Below are 24,606 nucleotides of genomic sequence, written 5' to 3' on the forward strand. Positions count from 1 at the left end.
CTGACACCCTATTCCCTTTATAGTTGAATACCTCTCACACCCTATTCACTGTGTAGTTGAATACCTCTGACACCCTATTCCCTTTATAGTTGAATACCTCTCACACCCTATTCACTGTATAGTTGAACACCTCTGACACCCTATTCACTGTATAGTTGAATCCCTCTGACACCCTATTCACTGTATAGTTGAATACCTCTGACACTCTGTTTACTGTATAGTTGAATACCTCTGACACCCTATTCACTGTATAGTTAAATTCTTCTGACACCCTATTCACTGTATGTATAAATTCTTCTGACATCCTATTCACTGTATATATAAATTCTTCTGACATCATATTCACTGTATATGTAAATTCTTCTGACATCCTATTCACTGTATATATACATTCTTCTGACATCCTATTCACTGTATATATAAATTCTTCTGACATCCTATTCACTGTATATATAAATTCTTCTGACATCATATTCACTGTATATGTAAATTATTCTGACATCCTATTCACTGTATATATACATTCTTCTGACATCCTATTCACTGTATATATACATTCTTCTGACATCCTATTCACTGTATATATAAATTCTTCTGACATCCTATTCACTGTATATATAAATTCTTCTGACATCCTATTCACTGTATATATAAATTCTTCTGACATCTTATTCACTGTATATATACATTCTTCTGACACCCTATTTACTGTATAGTTGAATGATCTGACACCCTATTCCCTTTATAGTTGAATACCTCTCACACCCTATTTACTGTATAGTTGAATTCATCTCACACCCTATTCACTGTATAGTTGAATATCTCTGACACCCTATTCACTGTATAGTTGAATACCTCTGACACCCTATTCCCATTATAGTTGAATAACTCTGACACCCTATTCCCTTTATAGTTGAAAACCTCTCACACCCCATTCTTTGTATAGTTGAATACCTCTGACACCCTATTCACTGTATAGTTGAATACCTCTGACACCCTATTCACTGTATAGTTGAATACCTCTGACACCCTATTCCCTTTATAGTTGACATTTTCTCAAACCCTATTTACTGTATAGTTGAATACATCTGACACCCTATTCCCTTTATAGTTGACATTTTCTCAAACCCTATTCACTGTATTGTTGAATACCTCTGACACCCTATTGACTGTATAGTTGAATACTTCTGACACCATATTCACTGTATAGTTGAATACCTCTGACACCCTATTCCCTTTATAGTTGAATACTTCTGACACCCTATTCACTGTATAGTGGAATACCTCTGACACCCTATTCCCTTTATAGTTGAATACCTCTCACACCCTATTCACTTTATATTTGAATTCCTCTGACACCCTATTCCCGTATTGGTTAAAATCTTCTCACAACCTATTTACTGTATAGTTGAATAACTCTGACACCCTATTCCCTTTATAGTTGAATTCTTCTCACACCCTATTAACTGTATAGTTGAAAACCTCTGACACCCTATTCACTGTATAGTTGAATACCTCTGACACCCTATTCCCTTTATAGTTGAATACCTCTGACACCCTATTCACTGTATAGTTGAATACCTCTGACACCATATTCCCTTTATAGTTGAATACCTCTCACACCCTATTCACTGTATAGTTGAATACCTCTGACACCCTATTTACTGTATAGTTGAATACCTTTGACACCCTATTCACTGTATAGTTAAATTCTTCTGACACCCTATTCACTGTATATATACATTCTTCTGACATCCTATTCACTGTATATATAAATTCTTCTGACATCCTATTCACTGTATATATAAATTCTTCTGACATCCTATTCACTGTATATATAAATTCTTCTGACATCCTATTCACTGTATATATAAATTCTTCTGACATCTTATTCACTGTATATATAAATAACTCTGACACCCTATTCACTGTATAGTTGAATACATCTGACACCCTATTCACTGTATAGTTGAATACTTCTGACACCCTATTCACTGTATAGTTGAAAACCTCTGACACATTATTCACTGTATAGTTGAATACCTCTGACACCCTATTCACTGTATAATTGAATACCTCTGACACCCTATTCCCTTTATAGTTGAATACCTCTCACACCCTATTCACTGTATAGTTGAATTCTTCTCACACCCTATTCACTGTATCGTTGAATACCTCTGACACCCTATTCACTGTATAGTTGAATACCTCTGACACCCTATTCACTGTATAATTGAATACCTCTGACACCCTATTCACTGTATAGTTGAATACTTCTGACACCCTATTCCCATTATAGTTGAATAACTCTGACACCCTATTCCCTTTATAGTTGAAAACCTCTGACACATTATTCACTGTATAGTTGAATACCTCTCACACCCTATTCACTGTATAGTTGAATTCTTCTCACACCCTATTCACTGTATCGTTGAATACCTCTGACACCCTATTCACTGTATAGTTGAATACCTCTGACACCCCATTCTCTGTATAGTTGAATACCTCTGACACCCTATTCACTGTATAGTTGAATACCTCTGACACCCTATTCCCTTTATAGTTGACATTTTCTCAAACCCTATTTACTGTATAGTTGAATACATCTGACACCCTATTCCCTATATAGTTGAATTCTTCTCACACCCTATTCACTGTATTGTTGAATACCTCTGACACCCTATTGACTGTATAGTTGAATACTTCTGACACCCTATTCACTGTATAGTTGAATACCTCTGACACCCTATTCCCTTTATAGTTGAATACTTCTGACACCCTATTCACTGTATAGTGGAATACCTCTGACACCCTATTCCCTTTATAGTTGAATACCTCTCACACCCTATTCACTGTATAGTTGAATACCTCTGACACCCTATTCCCGTATTGGTTAAAATCTTCTCACACCCTATTTACAGTATAGTTGAATAACTCTGACACCCTATTCCCTTTATAGTTGAATTCTTCTCACACCCTATTAACTGTATAGTTGAAAACCTCTGACACCCTATTCACTGTATAGTTGAATACCTCTGACACCCTATTCCCTTTATAGTTGAATACCTCTGACACCCTATTCACTGTATAGTTGAATACCTCTGACACCCTATTCGCTTTATAGTTGAATTCTTCTCACACCCTATTAACTGTATAGTTGAAACCCTCTGACACCCTATTCACTGTATAGTTGAAAACTTCTGACACCCTATTCACTGTATAGTTAAATTCTTCTGACACCCTATTCACTGTATATATACATTCTTCTGACATCCTATTCACTGTATATATAAATTCTTCTGACATCCTATTCACTGTATATATAAATTCTTCTGACATCCTATTCACTGTATATACAAATTCTTCTGACATCCTATTCACTGTATATATAAATTCTTCTGACATCTTATTCACTGTATATATAAATACCTCTGACACCCTATTCACTGTATAGTTGAATACATCTGACACCCTATTCCCTATATAGTTGAATTATTCTCACACCCTATTCACTGTATAGTTGAATACTTCTGACACCCTATTCACTGTATAGTTGAAAACCTCTGACACATTATTCACTGTATAGTTGAATACCTCTGACACCCTATTCCCTTTATAGTTGAATACCTCTGACACCCTATTCACTGTATAGTTGAATACCTCTGACACCCTATTCGCTTTATAGTTGAATTCTTCTCACACCCTATTAACTGTATAGTTGAAACCCTCTGACACCCTATTCACTGTATAGTTGAAAACTTCTGACACCCTATTCACTGTATAGTTAAATTCTTCTGACACCCTATTCACTGTATATATACATTCTTCTGACATCCTATTCACTGTATATATAAATTCTTCTGACATCCTATTCACTGTATATATAAATTCTTCTGACATCCTATTCACTGTATATACAAATTCTTCTGACATCCTATTCACTGTATATATAAATTCTTCCGACATCTTATTCACTGTATATATAAATACCTCTGACACCCTATTCACTGTATAGTTGAATACATCTGACACCCTATTCCCTATATAGTTGAATTATTCTCACACCCTATTCACTGTATAGTTGAATACTTCTGACACCCTATTCACTGTATAGTTGAAAACCTCTGACACATTATTCACTGTATAGTTGAATACCTCTGACACCCTATTCACTGTATAATTGAATACCTCTGACACCCTATTCCCTTTATAGTTGAATACCTCTCACACCCTATTCACTGTATAGTTGAATTCTTCTCACACCCTATTCACTGTATCGTTGAATACCTCTGACACCCTATTCACTGTATAGTTGAATACCTCTGACACACTATTCACTGTATAATTGAATACCTCTGACACCCTATTCACTGTATAGTTGAATACTTCTGACACCCTATTCACTGTATAGTTGAATACCTCTGACACCCTATTCCCTTTATAGTTGAATACCTCTGACACCCTATTCACTGTATAGTTGAATATTTCTGACACCCTATTCACTGTATAGTTGAATACCTCTGACACCCTGTTCCCTTTATAGTTGAAAATATCTGACACCCTATTCCCTTTATAGTCGAATACCTCTCAAACCCTATTTACTGTATAGCTGAATACCTCTGACACCCTATTCGCTGTATAGTTGAATGCTTCTGACACCCTTTGGTGCTGATGTTTTGACTATGTTTGCCTGCTCACTTTGTACTGCAGTGTAGTACTCTTGACCAAAATTGACACCCTACTGTTGGCACCACTCTGGTCAACAGTTGTGCACTATTTGGAGAGTAGGAGTAATTTGAAATGCTGCCCCAGTCCCTCTGGCCAGGCTCCAGGGGAGGTCAAAGGTCTCCTGGGTAATGGAGTTTTTCTCACCTGGCAGTGAACAGGCAATAGACTGAGTGGTGAGGGACTGTGTACGTGTGTGCTTGTGTGTGTGGGGTGGGTGAATAGTGTGTGTGTGTGTGTGTGTGTGTGTGTGTGTGTGTGTGTGTGTGTGTGTGTGTGTGTGTGTGTGTGTGTGTGTGTGTGTGTGTGTGTGTGTGTGTGTGTGTGTGTGTGTGTGTGTGTGTGACTCCACTGGATGTCATAAGGTGAATGCACCAATTTGTAAGTCGCTCTGGATAAGAGCGTCTGCTAAATGACTTAAATGTAAATGTAAATGTGTGTGTGTGTCTGATGGGTGAGGCACTGGATTTGGGCTGTTCTGAAAGACCCAAATTGTGGTTGCGCCACCTTGCGAAGTTCAGGTGCACGCTGGGAGAGAGAAAGATATATAATGAGGGACGGATGAATGGAGGGGTGGAGGAAGGGATGGAGCGAGGCAGCACTGTGCGTGTCCTTTAGCTGATTTCAGTTGTTTTGGTCAGCTTCTCTCTGCATGGACCCCTGGGGTTTGGGGCCTGTTCTGTGTCTGTCGGTGTGTGTGTCTCTCTCTCTCTCTCTCTCTCTGTGTGTGTGTGTGTCTCTCCATCTTGTTCTCTCTCTCCTCTGTGTGACTGTATAGAAAGGTTCTGGCTGTGCGAGCAGCTGTTTTTTTTAGGTCTCTGATTAGCAATCATGAGGCATTGTGTGTGATTTCCCAGGGTGTGTTTGTGTCATTTTTCAGGGCTGGGCCTGAGACGTACATGGCTGGGTGGGTGGCGGGGCTGGTTGTTGAGGTTTGTCAGACTGACTGGTACACATAGATGGATGTGTGTGCGTCAGTGTTAGGGATTTGGTGTATGTTTAACAGTAAAGGTTTATACGTGTGAATGTGTCATGCATTCACAAGTTATTGCACCCATCCATCTGTGTATTTGAGTGTTTGTGTGTGTGCGTGTCCCTGTCTGTGTGTTTCAGTGTGTGTGCATGTGTGTATTTTACTCCACCACTCCTCTCTGTGGTGCTGCAGAGCCTGATATTGCAGGCTGTGTCATGGGGACCTGGTTTGTGGTTTGTGGACGCTGCGCTATTAAGAATATTCATTATTAATGGACACTGGCCTAATTCACAGTCCTGGGCTTTCTATCCCAAATGAGACCATCCATATTCAGCCTGCATACACACACTCCCTCCCTCTGTTTCTCTCCCGCTCTTTCTCCCACTCCCCTCTCCCACTCTCTCACTCAATATCGAAAAAAAAAAAAAAAAACGTTTTTCCTCTCTTTCTTTCCTGTCCTATTTCTTGTCGTTTCCCTCTCTTCCTTTCCTTCCATATCTTTTTATCGCTCCCTTTTCATCTCTCTCTTCTTCCATCCATCCCTCTTTTCCCCTGTCTCTCCCTCTCTCTTTCCCGTTCTCGCTTGCTCCATCTCTCCTCTCAGTATGTGTTTGGTCACGTAGCATCAGCCCCAGTCACAGGGGATCAGAGACTGAGTCTGTTACAGCCTCATCAGCTGGTAATCAACACAGTTCATTAAAGGGACATTTCACTCAAAAACTATATTTGAGTATTTTTACATTAGTCCACTGTTGATACACTCCCAACATGTTTTGCATGTCAGAAATCAAGTTATCAAGATATTGGACTTTTAAGCAAAGTGTCACCATCCACATCATCCTATGGTGCAAACGTATCATCATGATGATGTGACTGGTAACACTTTTCCAAAAGTCCAACATCTTGACTGCTGACATGCAAAACATTTTGGGACTGTATCAACAGTGGACTAATGTAAAAAAAAAATCCTAGTTTTTGAGTGAAATGCCCTTTTAAACTCAAACCCTGCTCGTTTATCAAGGTCCTGCTTAACTTAGCTAACCTCCTCTTCCAGGGACCTCTGGCCCACCAGACAACTTCCTCTTCGTCTAGCATGGCCAGACACACACATACACGGGTATATAAAGGGACGTGAAATGCTCTGAACGTTGCTGATAGAAATAGAACTGACACAATCCATTCCCTATTACATCTGACAGACAATCATTTCTGTTCTACATTGTACATTTCTATCTGAACTTTCTGTAACGCTACGTCCTCCTGAACTTCCCTGATTCCCTGGTTAGCCACTAGAGAACGGGATGAATAGGGGCTGTGATTGGGTGGGAAGGGGGAGGATGGTTTAATGTGACCCCACCTTCCTTGGGCCTTGTCAGGATTGAAGATCTCCTTAAACGATCTGATACTAAAGGAAAAATAAAGACAACATACATCACAGGATATAAAAGCTGACCCTAAAGAGTCAACGATGTTGGTTAAGGGCTTGTAAAAGTATTTCACCGTTTGGTCTACACGTGTTGTGTTCGCCGACTGTGTCAGGCAAAGTTTGGGATTTGATTTGAATTGATTATAACTGACAATCCACAGGAGTTGATGGCATCAAACTGCGTCATTCATCTCCACTCCTTGGACTAAGCACTAAGGAGTAAAGACAGAACAGCTATCTGAGATTTAGAGGAATGTTCACCATTCTCTTAGGCCCACAGTGAGCAGTGGTGCAGACCTAGATGTAGGAGGGTGGGAGAGTGCCTCTTGAATTTGGACTGTTGTTAAAATCAACAGGAGTACCACACATAATGGGCTGCCTTATGCCATTTTGTCTTTTGTTCTCTAGTTCTCCCGCTCTCTCGCTTGCTCTCGTGTGCGCTCTCCCTCTCTCTCTCTTTCTCTCTCTCTCTCTCTCTCTCAGATGCAGTCATCACATCCACCATTGACTTCATTGACTGTCTTTTAAGAGTCCGTCATTACTTCATTGACTTTCTTTTTTCTCTTCCCGTTCTACCGTTCTAGCCAGTGTCAGATTCACACAAAGAACATCAAAGGACACCACACCGCCTCACACTATCTCTCTCTTTGTCTGGTCGGCTCTTTCTCCGTTTCCTTCAGCATCTCTCTACCCTCATCTCCTCTATCTACACAGTCCCCATCTTCTCTTTTTCCTCACCCATCCTCTTTTCCTATCTCTATCCTACCACGTCGTTATCTCTCCTCCCTTCTACCCCCTCTCCCTCTCCCTCATCTCCCCCGTCTCTCCCTCTATCAGTGGCAACGAGGCCCCTTATCTGATTAGAAATACAGTGACCCTCTTTTCAGACCGACTCTATTACCAGACTCTCTCTCTCCGTCCATGTTTCTCTCTCTCTCTCTCTCTCTCTCTCTCTCTCTCTCTAATTTAGTCTCCAGTGACGACCTTAGAAACAGTGGTTGGAAATGGGACAGTCGCTGCATACACCAGGTCAAGAGGTGCACCGTAGCACCGAGGAAAAACAGTGAGGGAAAACCAACTCACACACACACGCACAGTGATATTCAAACAGGAATCCATGCATGTACACACGCACTCACACACACACGGACACGCACACTCGCACACGCACACATTATTTTGTTCTCTAGTTCACCCGTTGTCTCGCTCTCGCTTGCTCTCTCTCTCTATCAGATACAGTTGTCACATCCACCATTGACTTCATTGACTGTCTCTTAAGAGTCCGTCATTACTTCATTGACTTTCTCTCTCTCTTCCCATTCGACCTTTATAGCCAGTGTCAAATCTACACAAAGAACATCAAAAGACATGACTCATCACCAATACAGCAGAGTAACACGGGTTTAACCCTCGTTTCTCCTCCGTTCTAAAACCCTTGCCCCTGACCCTCTGTACAGGTGAATGAAAATAAATGAGAGTCATTGAAAAGCCAATGACTGTTGGAGAGAGAGAGAGAGAGAGAGAGAGAGAGAGAGAGAGAGAGAGAGAGAGAGAGAGAGAGAGAGAGAGAGAGAGAGAGACAGACAGAGAGACAGAGAGAGAGAGAGAGAGAGAGAGACAGAGAGAGAGAGAGAGAGAGAGAGAGAGAGAGAAAGAGAGAGAGAGAGCTTAAACAACAAAAACAGGTCACAACTCCTGCAGCTCTGTCACAATGGGTACATAGTCAATGGTAGGCTTCAAGGGGACTCCTATGTTAGGTACAACTATAGCTCATCTCTTGGCAGTAGTACAGTAGACTACTTTATCACTGACCTCAACCCAGAGTCTCTCAGAGTGTTCATAGTCAGCACACTGACACCCCTATCAGATCACAGCAAAATCACAGTCTACCTGAACAGAGCAATATTCAATCATGAGGCATCAAAGCCAAAGGAACTGAAATAATATTAAGAAATTCTATAGATGGGAGGAATGTAGTGTGGAAACCTACCAAAAAACAATTAGGCAACAACAAATTCAATCCCTTTTAAACAACTTCAAAGAACAAAATGTTCCACTGTAGTAGTGAAGGTGTAAACTTGTCAGTAGAAAATCTAAACAGTAAATTTGACCTCACAACTTCCCTATTAAATCTACACCTTTCAGAAAACCGAAGACAATGAACAACAATGACAAATGGTTTGATGAAGAATGCAAAACCCGAAGAAAGAAATTGAGAAACCTGTCCAACCAAAAACATAGAGACCCAGAAAACCTGAGTCTATGCCTTCACTATGGTGAATCACTAAAACAATACAGAAATACACTACAGAAAAAGAAGGAACAGCACGTCAGAAATCAGCTCAATGTAATTGAAGAATCCATAGACTCTAACCACTTCTGTGAAAATTGGAAAACACTAAACAAACAACAACACAAATAGTTATCTATCCAAATGGAGATGTGGCCCTATAACAAAGAACAAACAGCAAAAACATATACATGAAATCTTAGAATCAACTATTAAAGACTATCAGAACCCATTGGATTCTCCAATTACATTGAATGAACTACAGGACAAAATACAAACCCTCCAACCCAAAAAGGCCTGTGGTGGTATCATCAATTAAATTATAAAATATACAGACAACAAATTCAAATTGGCTATAATTAAACTCTTCAACATCATCCTTAGCTGTGGCATCTTCCCCAATATTTGGAACTAAGGACTGATCACCACAATCCACAAAAGTGGAGATAAATTTGACCCCAACAACTACCGGGGGATATCCGTCAACAGCAACCTTGGGAAAATCCCCTGCATTATCATTAACAGCAGACTCATGCATTTCCTCAGTGAAAATAATGTACTGAGCAAACGTCAAATAGTCTTTTTATCAAATTACCGTACGACAGACCACGTATTCACCCTGCACACCCTAATTGACAAACAAACAATCCAAAACAAAGGCAAAGTCTTCTCATACTTTGTTGATTTCAAAAAAGCCTTTGACTCAATTTGGCATGATGGTCTGCTTTACAAATAGAAGGAAAGTGGTGTTGGGAGAAAAAACATACAAAAATATAAAATCCATGTACACAAACAACTGTGTGGTTAAAATTGGCCGAAAACACACACATTTCTTTCCACAGGGATGTGGGGTGAAACAGGGATGAAGCTTAAGCCCCACCTTCTTCAACATATATATCAATGAATTGGGGAAGGCACTAGAACAGTCTGCAGCACCCGGCCTCAACCTACTAACATCTGAAGTCAAATGTCAACTGTTTGCTGATGAGCTGGTGCGTCTGTCCCCAACCAAGGAGGACCTACAGCAGCACCTAGATCTTCTGCACAGATTGTGTAAGACCTGGGCCCTGAAATTCAATCTCAGTAAGACAAACAAAATGGTGTTCCAAAAACGGTCCAGTTGCCAGGACCCCAAATACAAATTCCATCGAGACACCGTTACCTTAGAGCACACAAAAACTATACGTACCTTGGCCTAAACATCAGTGCCACAGGTAACTTGAAGCTGTGAATGAGCTGAGAGACAAGGCAAGAAGGACCTTCTATGCCACCAAAAGGAACATAAAATTTGACATACCAATTAGGATCTGGCTAAAAAAACTTGAATCAGTCATTAAACCAATTGCCCTTTATGGTTGTGAGGTCTGGGGTCCGCTCATCAACCAAGAATTCACAAAATGGGACAAACACCAAATTGAGACTCTGCATGCAGAATTCTGCAAAAAAATATCCTCAGTGTACAACGTAAAACACCAAATACAGATGCAGATGCTTCCACTCCTGCATTGGTTGCTGTTTGGGGTTTTAGGCTGGGTTTCTGTACAGCACTTTGTGACATCAGCTAATGTAAGAAAGGCTTTATGAATTTGATTGAAATGTGATTGAATTAGGCCGATACCCACTAATTATCAAAATCCAAAAAAGAGCTGTTAAGTTCTACAATCACCTAAAACGAAGCGATTCCCAAACCTTCCATAACAAAGCAATCACCTACAGAGAGATGAACCTGGAGAAGAGTCCCCTAAGCAAGCTGGTCCTGGGGCTCTGTTCACAAACACGAACAGACCCCACAGAGGCCCAGGACAGTCACATAATTAGACCCAACCAAATCATGAGAAAACAAAAAGATAATTACTTGACACATTAGAAAGAACTAACAAAAGAAACTGAGTAGACTAGAATGCTATTTGGGCCTAATCAGAGAGTATCAGTGGCAGAATACCTGACCACTGTGACGGACCCAAACTTACGGAAATCTTTGATTATGTACAGACTCAGTGATCATAGCATTGCTATTGAGAAAGGCTGCCATAGGCAGACCTGGCTCTCAAGAGAAGACAGGCTATGTGCTCACTGCCCACAAAATGAGGTGGAAACTGAGCTGCACTTCCTAACCTCCTGCCAAATATTTGACAATATTAAAGACACATATTTCCCTCAGATTAAACAGATCTACAAAGAATTTGAAAACAAACCCAATTTTGATAAACACCCATATCTACTGGGTGAAATACCACAGTGTGCCATCACAGCAACAAGATTTGTGACTTGTTGCCACAAGAAAAGGGCAACCAGTGAAGAACAAACACCATTTTAAATACAACCCCTATTTTTGTTTATTTTTTTCTCCCTTTTGTACTTTCACAATTTGCACATCATTACAACACTGTATATAGACATAATATGTATTTCTTTATTTGGAACTTCTGTGAGTGTAATGTTTACTGCTCGTTTTTATTGTTTATTTCACTTTTGTTTATTATCTACTTCACTTGCTTTGGCAATGTTAACATATGTTTCCCATGCCAATAAAGCCCTTGAATTTAATTTAATTTAATTGAGAAAGAGAGAGGGGGGTGCAAGTACTGACGTTTTGGTGAATTGTTATTGATAGAGATTCTATATTGGATCAGATCTAGGATCAGCTTTGCTTCCCCCCCCATCCTCACCTTTACCATTAGTGGAGGGAATGCAAGACCAACCCTAGATCAGCCCCTAGGCCACTTCATCTGTGGGAGCTCTGGGGGTTGGTAGGAATGCACCCTGACTGGAATGACTAGTTGAGACATCACAGAGTGTTTAGGGACAAACAAAGGTGTATCCAAATCATATCTACCGGTACTCACTAATTAAATGTGTACACGGACAGACATACTGACTCAGATGTTGACTGATTGACAGACAGACAGACAGACAGACAGACAGAGACAGACAGGCAGACAGACAGACAGGCAGACAGACAGACAGACAGACAGACAGACAGACAGACAGACAGACAGACAGACAGACAGACAGACAGACAGACAGACAGACAGACAGACAGACAGACAGAACAAGACAGAAGGAAGATGGCCCCAAACCTCTCTCTTCTATTACAATCTCCTTTTTTATCGCTTAGTCCTACTATATCCCTACCTCTCTTCTCCTCTCTCTATATATTTCCTTCTCTTTCTACCCCTCTCAGTCCTTCTTTCCCCTTCCCCTCGCTGCGTGTGTCAGGCGAGTTGTCGTGGTAACGGAGAGAAAGCGAGCCCGAGCGACAGAACGGTCTACCCCCATTAGAATGCGTGCGTGTTTATAAGTGGAGTTGCTGTTGATTTCACTCTCTCTTTGTCCCTTTGAATAGGAAAAAGAAGAGAGTGGGGGAGCGGAAGAAGGATATGGAGGAGAGCAAAAGCAATCATCCAGTACTTTCCTATCTCTCATATCTCTTTAGACCTGCTATGGGTCTTTTTGAAATGTGCTCTGGTCTTGGGTTAGAGGCTGCCTGCCTGTCTCTGGGTAATAGTACCTTTATGAGTGGAACTGTGGGCTTTATTAGCTTTGAAATAAACAGGCGGTTTGGGGGGCTAACACACACACACACACACACACACACACACACACACACACACACACACACACACACACACACACACACACACACACACACACACACACACACACACACACACACAGGATATAAATAGCTATTAGAAACAGTGGTGATAAATGAATCCACAATGAGAACAAACACTGCATGAAACACTTTGTATTAGTGGCTGGAGGTGGAACACTTTAGATACGGAGGCGAGGAATAATGTGTGTGTGTGTGTGTGTGTGTGTGTGTGTGTGTGTGTGTAGGGAAGGTTGTGTATGTGTCATCCACTGTGTTAACAAGTGTGCAAGTCCACAGGTGTTTGCGTACTGGCTTGAGTGTGCATATATGTGTGTGAATGTGTCTGTGTGTAAACGTGTGTGTATGTGAGCTTCAGCGGCAGTCAGTGGCGTTTCAGATCAGGGAGGACGATTCTTTTTTTAGGAGCATGGTCTTATTTCTATTACAGCATATTGGATGACTTTCATTCATATTCCATTCATCCAGTTCAATGTAACAATGATAGGTTTAGACTACTACATGCAACTCAAATTTTCCCTACACCCATCATGAGGTTGCTACAACCTAGCCTATGAATGAAAGTTTACAGTAGGTGCACACGGGTCGAGAGACAAATTGTAGGTGACAGATAGAGACACATGGACAGACAGTGACATTCAACACCGCCTTGTACACTCTTACCTGTCTCTCTCATCCTTAGCTAGATGATATAGGGTGTAATTATTAGTCCAACAGTTGCAAATTAGAGTTTCTATTGGACAAATTCGGGTATGTTTATACCCGTTTTGTTCCGTTTGCTTCCTTTAAAAAAAATGTTTTTCAACAGAATAGGCAGAATGAATCCATCCCTGATTACGCGTAAACACAGTTCACTTTCATAGCAGCCACATTGTATTCCTTCTCGCATCTCTCCTCTTCTCACCTCTTCCCTTCGCAATAAATTAGTAAAACCAAAAGCTTACCTTGACTTGGAAGAGTTCCAGTGTTGTGTTGGAAAGTCATAGCTAGCTAGCTAACATAGCATCCCTCTTTGATTAGGGTGTTTCAGTTGGCTAAACTAGTTAGCTGCGTATGCTAGCTAAGTAAGTCAAACTGAAAGGGGGGAAAAAATGACAAAATATTTCTCTCTATTTCTCTCTTGCTTCTCCATCATTTTGGAATAAATAAAATTTTCAAAACTGTTCAACTATTGTCTTTCTCTCTCTTTGAGGCAACTACTCACCATATTTTATGTACTGCAGTGCTATCTAGCTGTAGTTTATGCTTTCAGAACTAGAGTAATTCACTGATCCTTTGATTGGGTGGACATCATGTCAGTTCATGTTGTCATAATTACAGTACAAGTCTTTGGAATGGGGTGAGAAACATGAGCCTCCTAGGTTTTGCATTGAAGTCAATATACGCAGAAGACTACGGAAGCTAGATGTCCTCTGGCTACACCATGGTGCTACACCATGGTGCTACCCTACAGAGTGCTGTTGAGGCTGCTGGAGACCTTATTGCAAAACAGTGTGTTTTAAACAATAATTCTGTGAATATATTTCATACAGTTTTTTCTAAAAAGGATCACTTTTTAAATGTTCTACAATTAACATTTTACGTAATTCACTAAGGAGGATGGTCTGCCCCTTCCTCCTGGTGAGCTTGTTAACGTGTGTGTGTGTGTGTGTGTGTGTGTGCACGCACGCCTGCTGTGTGTGTGTTATTGATGTCACAGTTTACTTTAATTTGCATATTTATTAATCAACGGCGTGTCTGTGTCAGAAAGTGTTTGTGTGTTGCGTTAGTGTGTGTGTGTGTGTTGTGTGAATATGTAATAGATGTAAGTCTTTATGAAAGTGTGTGGGAGTCACACATTATAGAGCCTGTTTTAACACTGAAGCTCTGAAATAAAGCAGTGATTGATGTTTCCTGACACAATATTGGGTTGTAAAGTGTGTGTGTGTGTGTGTGTGTCTGTGTGTGTGTGTGTGTGTGTGTGTGTGTGTGTGTGTGTGTGTGTGTGTGTGTGTGTGTGTGTGTGTGTGTGTGTGTGATTAATTAAGTCATGAGAGAGAGATTATACTTTTCCATACACTTTTGTGAATATTTTGCTGAAGCATCAGTGGAGACTTTCATCTAGAATAACTAAAAGACACACACACGCACATATCCGCAGACACGCGCACACAGGCACACACACACACCACACATACATATACCCTCCGATATCCCCTTAGCCAGTACCTCATTTATTTTTCTCATTATATCTTAACATACACCTGTTGAAGTGTGATATACAGCCGCTGTTCTACACCTGCGCCATCTCACCCTCGACCCCCGTCTCGCACTACTGTCTGTCTGTCTCAGCCCCCCTTAGACAGACACGCGCCATGCCGTCGCCATGGTTACCCCAACCATTGTGTACCCCGTTGCCAGGTGACCGTGGTCCGTCGCCCTGACGATGATCAAGAATCCCTGAGGATGGCGTGGCTCTTCTTTAGGTTCCTGTCTGATATAAATCTTCTGCTTCTTTCTCTCTTTCCTTCTCTCCCTCCCTCCCTCCCTCGTTCCTCCAGTCTCCCCTGTGAGAAGCAAACAAAAGGACAGCGACCTTTAAGAGGAGAGGAGAGGGAGGATGATGGAGGGAACGCATGGATTGGATGCCTTGTTTGTTTTAATTTCCTTTTTCTTTCTCTTTCTCCCAGTCTACCTTTGCTCTGTCTGCCAGCTCGGGCAGATTTTAATAAAACATATCGCTTTTGTCAGCACCCCACTCTTCTTTCTGTCTCTGTCTATTTCTCTGTGTTTAATTTCCCTGTGAGTGTTAGGCTGGCCCCTTTCACTCTCTCTCTCTCTCTCTCTCTCTCTCTCTCTCTCTCTCTCTCTCTCTCGCTCTCTCTCTCTCTCTCTCTCTCTCTCTATGTCCGTTATTCTATGTAACCTCAGGCTGTCAGCGACCCTTGCTTCTCTCCTCTCTTTTCTACCTCTCCTCCTGTCTTCCTCTCTTTGTTCTCTCAGACACCATGTAGGGAATCCAGGCTTACTGAATACACAAGGCCCTTCACTGACTCTCTCTCCTTCCCTCTCTCTTTCTCCCTCTGTCTCCTTCCTTCCCTCTCTCTTTCTCCCTCTGTCTCCTTCCCTCTCTATTTCTCCCTCTCTCCTCTCTCTCTTTCTCCCTCTCTCTCCTTCTCTTCTTCGCTTCTCTTTCCCTCTCTCTTTCTCATTCCCTCTCTTTTCTCCCTCTCCTTCCCTCTCTCTTTTTCTCTCTCCTTCCTCTCTCTCTTTCTCACTCTATTTCCTGAAATCCTCTCTATTTCTCCCTCTCTCCTCTCTCTCTTTCTCCCTCTCTCTCCTTCTCTCTCTCTTCCCCTCTCTCTCATTCCCTCTCTCTTTCTCCCTCTCTCCTTCCCTCTCTCACTTTCTCACTCTATTTCCTGCCCTCTCTATTTCTCCCTCTCTCTTCTCTCTCTCTCTTTCTCCCTCTCTCTCCTTCTCTCTCTCTCTTCCTCTCTCTCTCATTCCCTCTCTCTTTCTCCCTCTCTCCTTCCCTCTCTCTTTCTATCTCTCTCTCCTTCCCTCTCTCTCTTTCTCACTCTCTTTCCTGCCCTCTCTCTCTCTCTATCTCTCTCTCTCTCTCTCTCTCTCCTCTCTCTCTCTCTCACTCTCATTATTCTTTATCTCTCTCATCCTCCTCCCTCTGTCTCCTTCCTTCTGTCTCTCTTTCTCCCTCTGTCTCTTTCCCTCTCTCTTTCTCCCTCTCTCTCTCTATCTCTCTCTCTCTCTCGCTCTCTCTCTCTCTCTCACTCTCTCTCTCTCATTATTCTTTATCTCTCTCATCCTTCTCTCTTTCTCTCATCCTTCTCTCCCTCCTGTCCGTTAGCTCTGTCCATCTGAGCGATGTGTAGTGTAAAGGGCGGGTGATTGCTGTTTCCCTTGTGTGTGTCTTTGGGACTGACCGTGTGTTTCTTAATGAGTGTGTGACTGTGTGTAACCGTGTGTGTCTGTGTGTGACTTCCGCTACCATCTCCTCTTCTTCTTCTTCCCCCTCCTCTAACTTCTCCTCTTCTTCCTCTACCCTCTGCTCTTCTTCCTCTACCCTCTCCTCTACTTCCTCTAACCTCTACTCTACCCTCTCCTATTCTTCCTCTACCCTCTTCTTCCTCTATCCTCTCCTCTCCTCTTCTTCCTCTACCCTCTCATCTTCTTCCTCTACCTTCTCCTCTACTCTCTCCTCTTCTTCCTCTACCCTCTCCTCTTCTTCCTCTACCCTCTCCCCTTCTTCCTCTCCCCTCTCCTCTTCTTCCTCTAACCTCTCATCTACCATCTCCCCTTCTTCCTCTACCTTTTCCTCTACCCTCTCCTCTTCTTCCTCTTCCCTCTCCTCTTCTTCCTCTACCCTCTCCTCTTCTAACTCTACCCTCTCCTCTTCTTCCTCTACCCTCTCCTCTACCTTCTCCTCTTCTTCCTCTACCCTCTCCTCTTCTTCCTCTAACCTCTACTCTACCCTCTCCTATTCTTCCTCAACCCTCTTCTTCATCTACCCTCTCCTATTCTTCCTCTACCCTCTTCTTCCTTTACCCTCTCCTATTCTTCCTCTACCCTCTTCTTCCTCTACCCTCTCCTGTTCTTCCTCTACCCTATCCTCTTCTTCCTCTACCTTATCCTCTACCCTCTCCTCTCCTCTTCTTCCTCTACCTTCTCATCTACCCTCTCCTCTTCTTCCTCTAACCTCTCCTCTTCTAACTCTACCCTCTCCTCTTCTTCCTCTACCCTCTCATCTACCATCTCCTCTTCTTCCTCTACCCTCTCCTCTTCTTCCTCTACCCTCTCCTCTACCCTCTCCTCTTCTTCCTCTACCTTCTCCTCTATCCTCTCCTCTTCTTCCTCTACCCTCTCCTCTACCCTCTCCTCTTCTTCCTCTACCCTCTCCTTTCTTTCACTCTACATTCTCCTCTACCCTCTCCTCTTCTTCCTCTACCCTCTCCCCTTCTTCCTCTACCCTCTCCCCTTCTTCCTCTCCCATCTCCTCTACTTCCTCTAACCTCTCATCTACCATCTCCCCTTCTTCCTCCACCTTTTCCTCTACCCTCTCCTCTTCTTCCTCTTCCCTCTCCTCTTCTTCCTCTACCCTCTCCTATTCTAAATCTACCCTCTCCTGTTCTTCCTCTACCCTCTCCTCTACCCTGTCCTCTTCTTCCTCTTCTCTCCCCTTCTTCCTCTACCATCTCCTCTTCTTCCTCTTCCTTCTCCGCTACCCTCTCCTCTTCTAAATCTACCCTCTCCTCTTCTTCCTCTACCTTCTCCGCTACCCTCTCCTCTTCTTCCTCTACCCACTCATCTTCTAACTCTACCCTCTCCTCTTCTTCCTCTACCCTCTTCTCTTCTTCCTCAACCCTTTCCTCTACCTTCTCCTCTTCTTCCTCTACCCTCTCCTCTTCTTCCTCTACCCTAACCTCTTCTTCCTCAACCCTTTCCTCTACCCTCTCCTCTTCTTCCTCTAACCTCTCATCTACCATCTCCTCTTCTTCCTCTACCTTCTCTATCCTCTCCTCTTCTTCCTCTACCCTCTCCTCTTCTAACTCTACCCTCTCCTCTTCTTCCTCTACCATCTCCTCTTCTTCCTCTTCCCTCTCCTCTTCTTCCGCTACCCTCTCCTCTTCTAACACCACCCTCTTCTCTTCTTCTTCTTCCCCCTCCTCTAACTTCTCCTCTTCTTCCTCTACCCTCTCCTCTACTTCCTCTAACCTCTACGCTACCCTCTCCTATTCTTCCTCTACCCTCTTCTTCCTCTACCCTCTCCTCTTCTTCCTCTACCCTCTCCTCTTCTTCCTCTACCTTATCCTCTACCCTCTCCTCTTCTTCCTCTACCTTCTCCTCTTCTTCCTCTACCCTCTCCTCTTCTTCCTCTACCCTCTCCTCTTCTTCCTCTAACCTCTCATCTACCATCTCCCCTTCTTCCTCTACCCTTTCCTCTACCCTCTCCTCTTCTTCCTCTACCCTCTCCTCTTCTTCTCTACCCTCTCCTACTCTTCTTCTACCCTCTTCTTCCTCTACCCTCTCCTTTTCTTCTCTTCCCATCCTCTCCCTCTCCTCTTCTTCCTCTACCTTCTCCTCTACCCTCTCCTCTTCTTCCTCTACCCTCTCCTCTTCTAACTCCACCCTCTTCTCTTCTTCTTCTTCCCCTCCTCTAACTTCTCCTCTTCTTCCTCTACCCTCTCCTCTACTTCCTCTAACCTCTACGCTACCCTCTCCTATTCTTCCTCTACCCTCTTCTTCCTCTACCCTCTCCTCTTCTTCCTCTACCTTATCCTCTACCATCCCCTCTTCTTCCTCTACCCGCTACCCTTCTTCCTCTACCCTCTCCTCTTCTTCCTCTAACCTCTCATCTACCATCTCCCCTTCTTCCTCTACCCTTTCCTCTACCCTCTCCTCTACTTCCTCCACCCTCTCATCTTCTAACTCTACCTTATCCTCTACCCTCTCCTCTTATTCCTCTACCTTCACCTCTACCCTCTCCTTTTCTTCCTCTACCCTCTCCTCCTCTTCCTCTACCCTCTCCTCTTCTTCCTCTACCCTCTCCTCTTCTTCCTCTACCCTTTCCTCAACCCTCTCCTCTTCTTCCTCCACCCTCTCATCTTCTAACTCTACCCTCTCATCTACCATCTCCTCTTCTTCCTCTACCTTATCCTCTACCCTCTCCTCTTATTCCTCTACCTTCTCCTCTACCCTCTCCTCTTCTTCCTCTACCCTCTCCTCTCTTCCCTACCCTCTCCTCTTCTTCCTCTACCTCTCATCTACCTTCTTCTTCTTCCTCTACCCTCTCCTCTTCTTCCTCTAACCTCTCATCTACCATCTCCTCTTCTTCCTCTACCTTATCCTCTACCCTCTCCTCTTATTCCTCTACCTTCTCCTCTACCCTCTCCTCTTCTTCCTCTACCCTCTCCTCGTCTTCCTCTACCCTCTCCTCTTCTTCCTCTACACTCTCATCTACCTTCTTCTCTTCTTCCTCTACCCTCTCCTCTTCTTCCTCTAACCTCTAATCTACCCTCTCCTATTCTTCCTCTACACTATTCTTCCTCTACCCTCTCCTCTTCTTCCTCTACTCCTCTTCTTCCTCTACCCTCTCCTCTACCCTCTCTCTTCTTCCTCTACCTTCTCCTCTTCTCCTCTTCTTCCTCTACCCTCTCCCCTTCTTCCTCTCCCCCTCCTCTTCTTCCTCTACCCTCTCCCCTTCTTCCTCTCCTCTTTTCCTCTACCCTCTCCTCTTCTTCCTCTAACCTCATCTCCTTCTCCTTTCTTCCTCTACCCTTTCCTCTACCCTCTCCTCTTCTTCCTCTACCTTCTCCTCTTCTTCCTCTACCTTATCCTCTACCCTCTCCTCTTCTTCTCTACCTTCTCCTCTTCCTATCCTCTTCTTCTCTACCCTCTCCCCTTCTTCCTCTACCCTCTCCTCTTCTTCTTCCTCTACCTTCTCCTCTTCTTCCTCTAACCTCTCCTCTTCTTCCTCTAACCTCTACTCTACCCTCTCCTATTCTTCTTCTACCCTCTTCTTCCTCTACCCTCTCCTCTTCTTCCTCTACCCTCTCCTCTTCTTCCTCCTAACCTCTCCTCTACCCTCTCCTATTCTTCCTCTACCCTCTTCTTCCTCTACCCTCTCCTCTTCTTCCCTCTACCCTCTCTTCTTCTTTCTCTACCCTCTCTCTTCTGCCTCTACCCTCTCCTCTTCTTCCTTTACCCTCTCATCTTCTTCCTCTACCCTGTCCTCATCTTCCTCTACCTTATCCTCTACCCTCTCCTCTTCTTCCTCTACCCTCTCTCTTCTTTCTCCACCCTCTCCTCTTCTTCCTCTACCCTCTCCTCTTCTTCCTCTTCCCTCTCCTCTTTTTTCCCTATACCCTCTCCTTCTTCCTCTCCCCTCTCTTCTTCCTCTACCCTCTCCTCTTCTTCCTCTAACCTCTCATCTACCATCTCCTCTTCTTCCTCTATCTTATCCTCTACCTCTCCTCTTAATCCTCTACCTTCTCCTCTACCTCTCTCCTCTTCATCCTCTACCCTCTCCCCTTCTTCCTCTCCTCTCTCTTCTTCTCTACCATCTCCTCTTCTTCCTCTCCCTCTACTCTACCTCTCCTATTCTTCCTCTACCCTCTTCTTCCTCTACCCTCTCCTCTTCTTCCTCTTCCCTCCCCTCTTCTGTCCTCTACCTCTCTCTTCTTCCTCTACCCTCTCCTCTTCTTCCTCTACCCTCTCCTCTTCTTCCTCTACCCTGTCCTCCTTCCTCTCTTCCTCTACCCTCTCCTCTTCTTCCCCTCTACCCTCTCTCTCTTAACCTCCACCCTCCTCTCTTCTTCCTCTACCTTCTCCTCTACCCTCTCTCATCTTCTTCCTCTCCTCTCATCTTCTTGCTCTTCTTCCTAACAACCTCTCTCTCTACCTTCTTCTCTTCTTCCTCTACCCTCTCCTCTTCTTCCTCTAACCTCTACTCTACCCTCTGCTATTCTTCCTCTACCTTATCCTCTACCCTCCTCTTCTTCCTCTACTCTTCTCCTCTTCTTCCTCTAAACTCTCCTCTCACCACTTTCTCCTCTACCCTCTCCTCTTCTTCCTCTACCCTCTCCATCTTCTTCCTTACCTTACTCTACCCTCTCTCTTCTTCCTCTACCTCTCCTCTTCTTCCTCTACCCTCTCATCTTCTGCTCTTTCCTCTCCTCTTCTTCCTCTCCTTCTTCCTCTACCCTCTCTTCTTCCTCTAACCTTTCTCAACCCTCTCCTCTTCTTCCTCCACCTCTTCCTCTTCTAACTCTATCCTCTCATCTACCATCTCCTCTTCTTCCTCTACCTTATCCTCTACCCTCTCCTCTTATTCCTCTACCTTCTCCTCTACCCTCTCCTCTTCTTCCTCTACCCTCTCCTCTTCTTCCCTCTACCTCTCTCTTCTTCCTCTACACTCTCATCTTCCTTCTCCTCTTCTTCCTCTACCTTATCCTCTACCCTCTCCTCTTCGTCCTCTACCTTCTCCTCTACCCTATCCTCTTCTTCCTCTACCCTCTCCCCTTCTTCCTCTACCCTCTCCTCTTCTTCCTCGACCCTCTCGTCTACCTTCTCCTCTTCTTCCTCTAACCTCTCTTCTTCTTCCTCTAACCTCTACTCTACCCTCTCCTGTTCTTCTTCTACCCTCTTCTTCCTCTACCCTCTCGTCTTCTTCCTCTACCCTCTCCTCTTCTTCCTCTAACCTCTACTCTACCCTCTCCTATTCTTCCTCTACCCTCTTCTTCCTCTACCCTCTCCTCTTCTTCCTCTACCCTCTCTTCTTCTTTCTCTACCCTCTCTCTTCTGCCTCTACCCTCTCCTCTTCTTCCTTTACCCTCTCATCTTCTTCCTCTACCCTGTCCTCATCTTCCTCTCCCTTATCCTCCCTACCCTCTCCTCTTCTTCCTCTACCATCTCTCTTCTTTCTCCACCCTCTCCTCTTCTTCCTCTACCCTCTCCTCTTCTTCCTCTTCCCTCTCCTCTTCTTCCTATACCCTCTCCCCTTCTTCCTCTCCCCCTCCTCTTCTTCCTCTACCCTCTCCTCTCCTTCCTCTAACCTCTCATCTACCATCTCCTCTTCTTCCTCTATCTTATCCTCTACCCTCTCCTCTTAATCCTCTACCTTCTCCTCTACCCTCTCCTCTCCTCTTCATCCTCTACCCTCTCCCCTTCTTCCTCTACCCTCTCCTCTTCTTCCTCTACCCTCTCCTCTTCTTCCTCTAACCTCTACTCTACCCTCTCCTATTCTTCCTCTACCCTCTTCTTCCTCTACCCTCTCCTCTTCTTCCTCTACCCTCTCCTCTTCTGTCTCTACCCTCTCTCTTCTTCCTCTACCCTCTCGTCTTCTTCCTCTACCCTCTCCTCTTCTTCCTCTACCCTGTCCTCATCTTCCTCTACCTTATCCTCTACCCTCTCCTCTTCTTCCTCTACCCTCTCTCTTCTTTCTCCCACCTCTCCTCTTCTTCTCTACCTTCTCCTCTACCTCTCCTCTTCTTCCTCTACCCTCTCATCTTCTTGCTCTTCTTCCTCAACCCTCTCCTCTACCTTCTCCTCTTCTTCCTCTACTCTCTCCATTCTTCCTCTATCTACTCTGCACCTCTGCTATTCCTCCTCCACCTTATCCTCTATCCCTCAGCTCTTCTTCCTCTACTCTCTCCTCTTCTTCCTCTACCTTCTCCTCTTCTTCCTCTACCTTCTCCTCTACCCTCTCCTCTTCTTCCTCTACCCTCTCCTCTTCTTCCTCTACCTTATCCTCTACCCTCTCCTCTTCTTCCTCTACCCTCTCCTCTTCTGCCTCTACCCTCTCATCTTCTAACTCTACCCTCTCCTCTTCTTCCTCTACCTTCTTCCTCTACCCTCTCCTCTTCTTCCTCTACCCTCTCCTCTTTATTTGTCTTCCTCCACCCTCTCATCTTCTAACTCTACCCTCTCATCTACCATCTCCTCTTCTTCCTCTACCTTCTCCTCTACCCTCTCCTCTTATTCCTCTACCTTCTCCTCTACCCTCTCCTCTTCTTCCTCTACCCTCTCCCGTCTTCCTCTACCCTCTCCTCTTCTTCCTCTACCTCTCATCTACCTTCTTCTCTTCTTCCTCTACCCTCTCCTCTTCTTCCTCTAACCTCTAATCTACCCTCTCCTATTCTTCCTCTACACTATTCTTACTCTCCTCTCCTCTTCATCTCTGCCATCTCCTCTTCTTCCTCTACCTTATCCTCTCCTTCTCCTCTTCTTCCTCTACCTTCTTCTCTACCCTCTCCTCTTCTTCCTCTACCCTCTCCTCTTCTTCCTCTCCCCTCCTCTCTTCATCTACCCTCTTCCTCTACCTTTCCTCTACCCTCTCATCTTCTTCCTCTAACCTCTCATCTACCTTCTCCCCTTCTTCTCTACCTTTCCTCTACCCTCTCCTCTTATTCCTCTCCTTCCTTCCTCTTCTTAACCTCCTGCATATCTCTACCCTCTCTATCTTCCTCTACCTTCTCCTCTACCCTATCCTCTTCTTCCACTACCCTCTCCCTTCTTCCTCTACCCTCTCCTCTTCTTCCTGTTCCCTCTCATCTACCTTCTCCTCTTCTTCCTCTAACCTCTCTTCTTCTTCCTCTAACCTCTACTCTACCCTCTCCTGTTCTTCTTCTACCCTCTTCTTCCTCTGCCCTCTCTCGTCTTCTTCCTCTACCCTCTCCTCTTCTTCTTACTCTAACCTCTACTCTCCCTCTCATCTTCTTCCTCTACCCTCTCTCTCTTCTTCCTCTACCCTCTCTCTTCTTTCTCCACCCTCTCCTCTTCTTCCTCTACCCTCTCCTCTTCTTCCTCTTCCCTCTCCTCTTCTTCCTATACCCTCTCCCCTTCTTCCTCTCCCCTCCTCTTCTTCCTCTACCCTCCCTCTCTCCTTCCTCTAACCTCTCATCTACCATCTCTCTTCTTCCTCTATCTTATCCTCTACCCTCTCTCTTAATCCTCCACCTTCTCCTCTACCCTCTCCTCTCTCTTCATCCTCTACCCTCTCCCCTTCTTCCTCTACCCTCTTCCTCTTCTTCCTCTACCCTCTCCTCTTCTTCCTCTAACCTCTACTCTACCCTCTCCTA

Source organism: Oncorhynchus nerka, linkage group LG12 (genome assembly GCF_034236695.1).
Source record: "Oncorhynchus nerka isolate Pitt River linkage group LG12, Oner_Uvic_2.0, whole genome shotgun sequence".
In the NCBI taxonomy this organism is placed as follows: Eukaryota; Metazoa; Chordata; class Actinopteri; order Salmoniformes; family Salmonidae; genus Oncorhynchus; species Oncorhynchus nerka.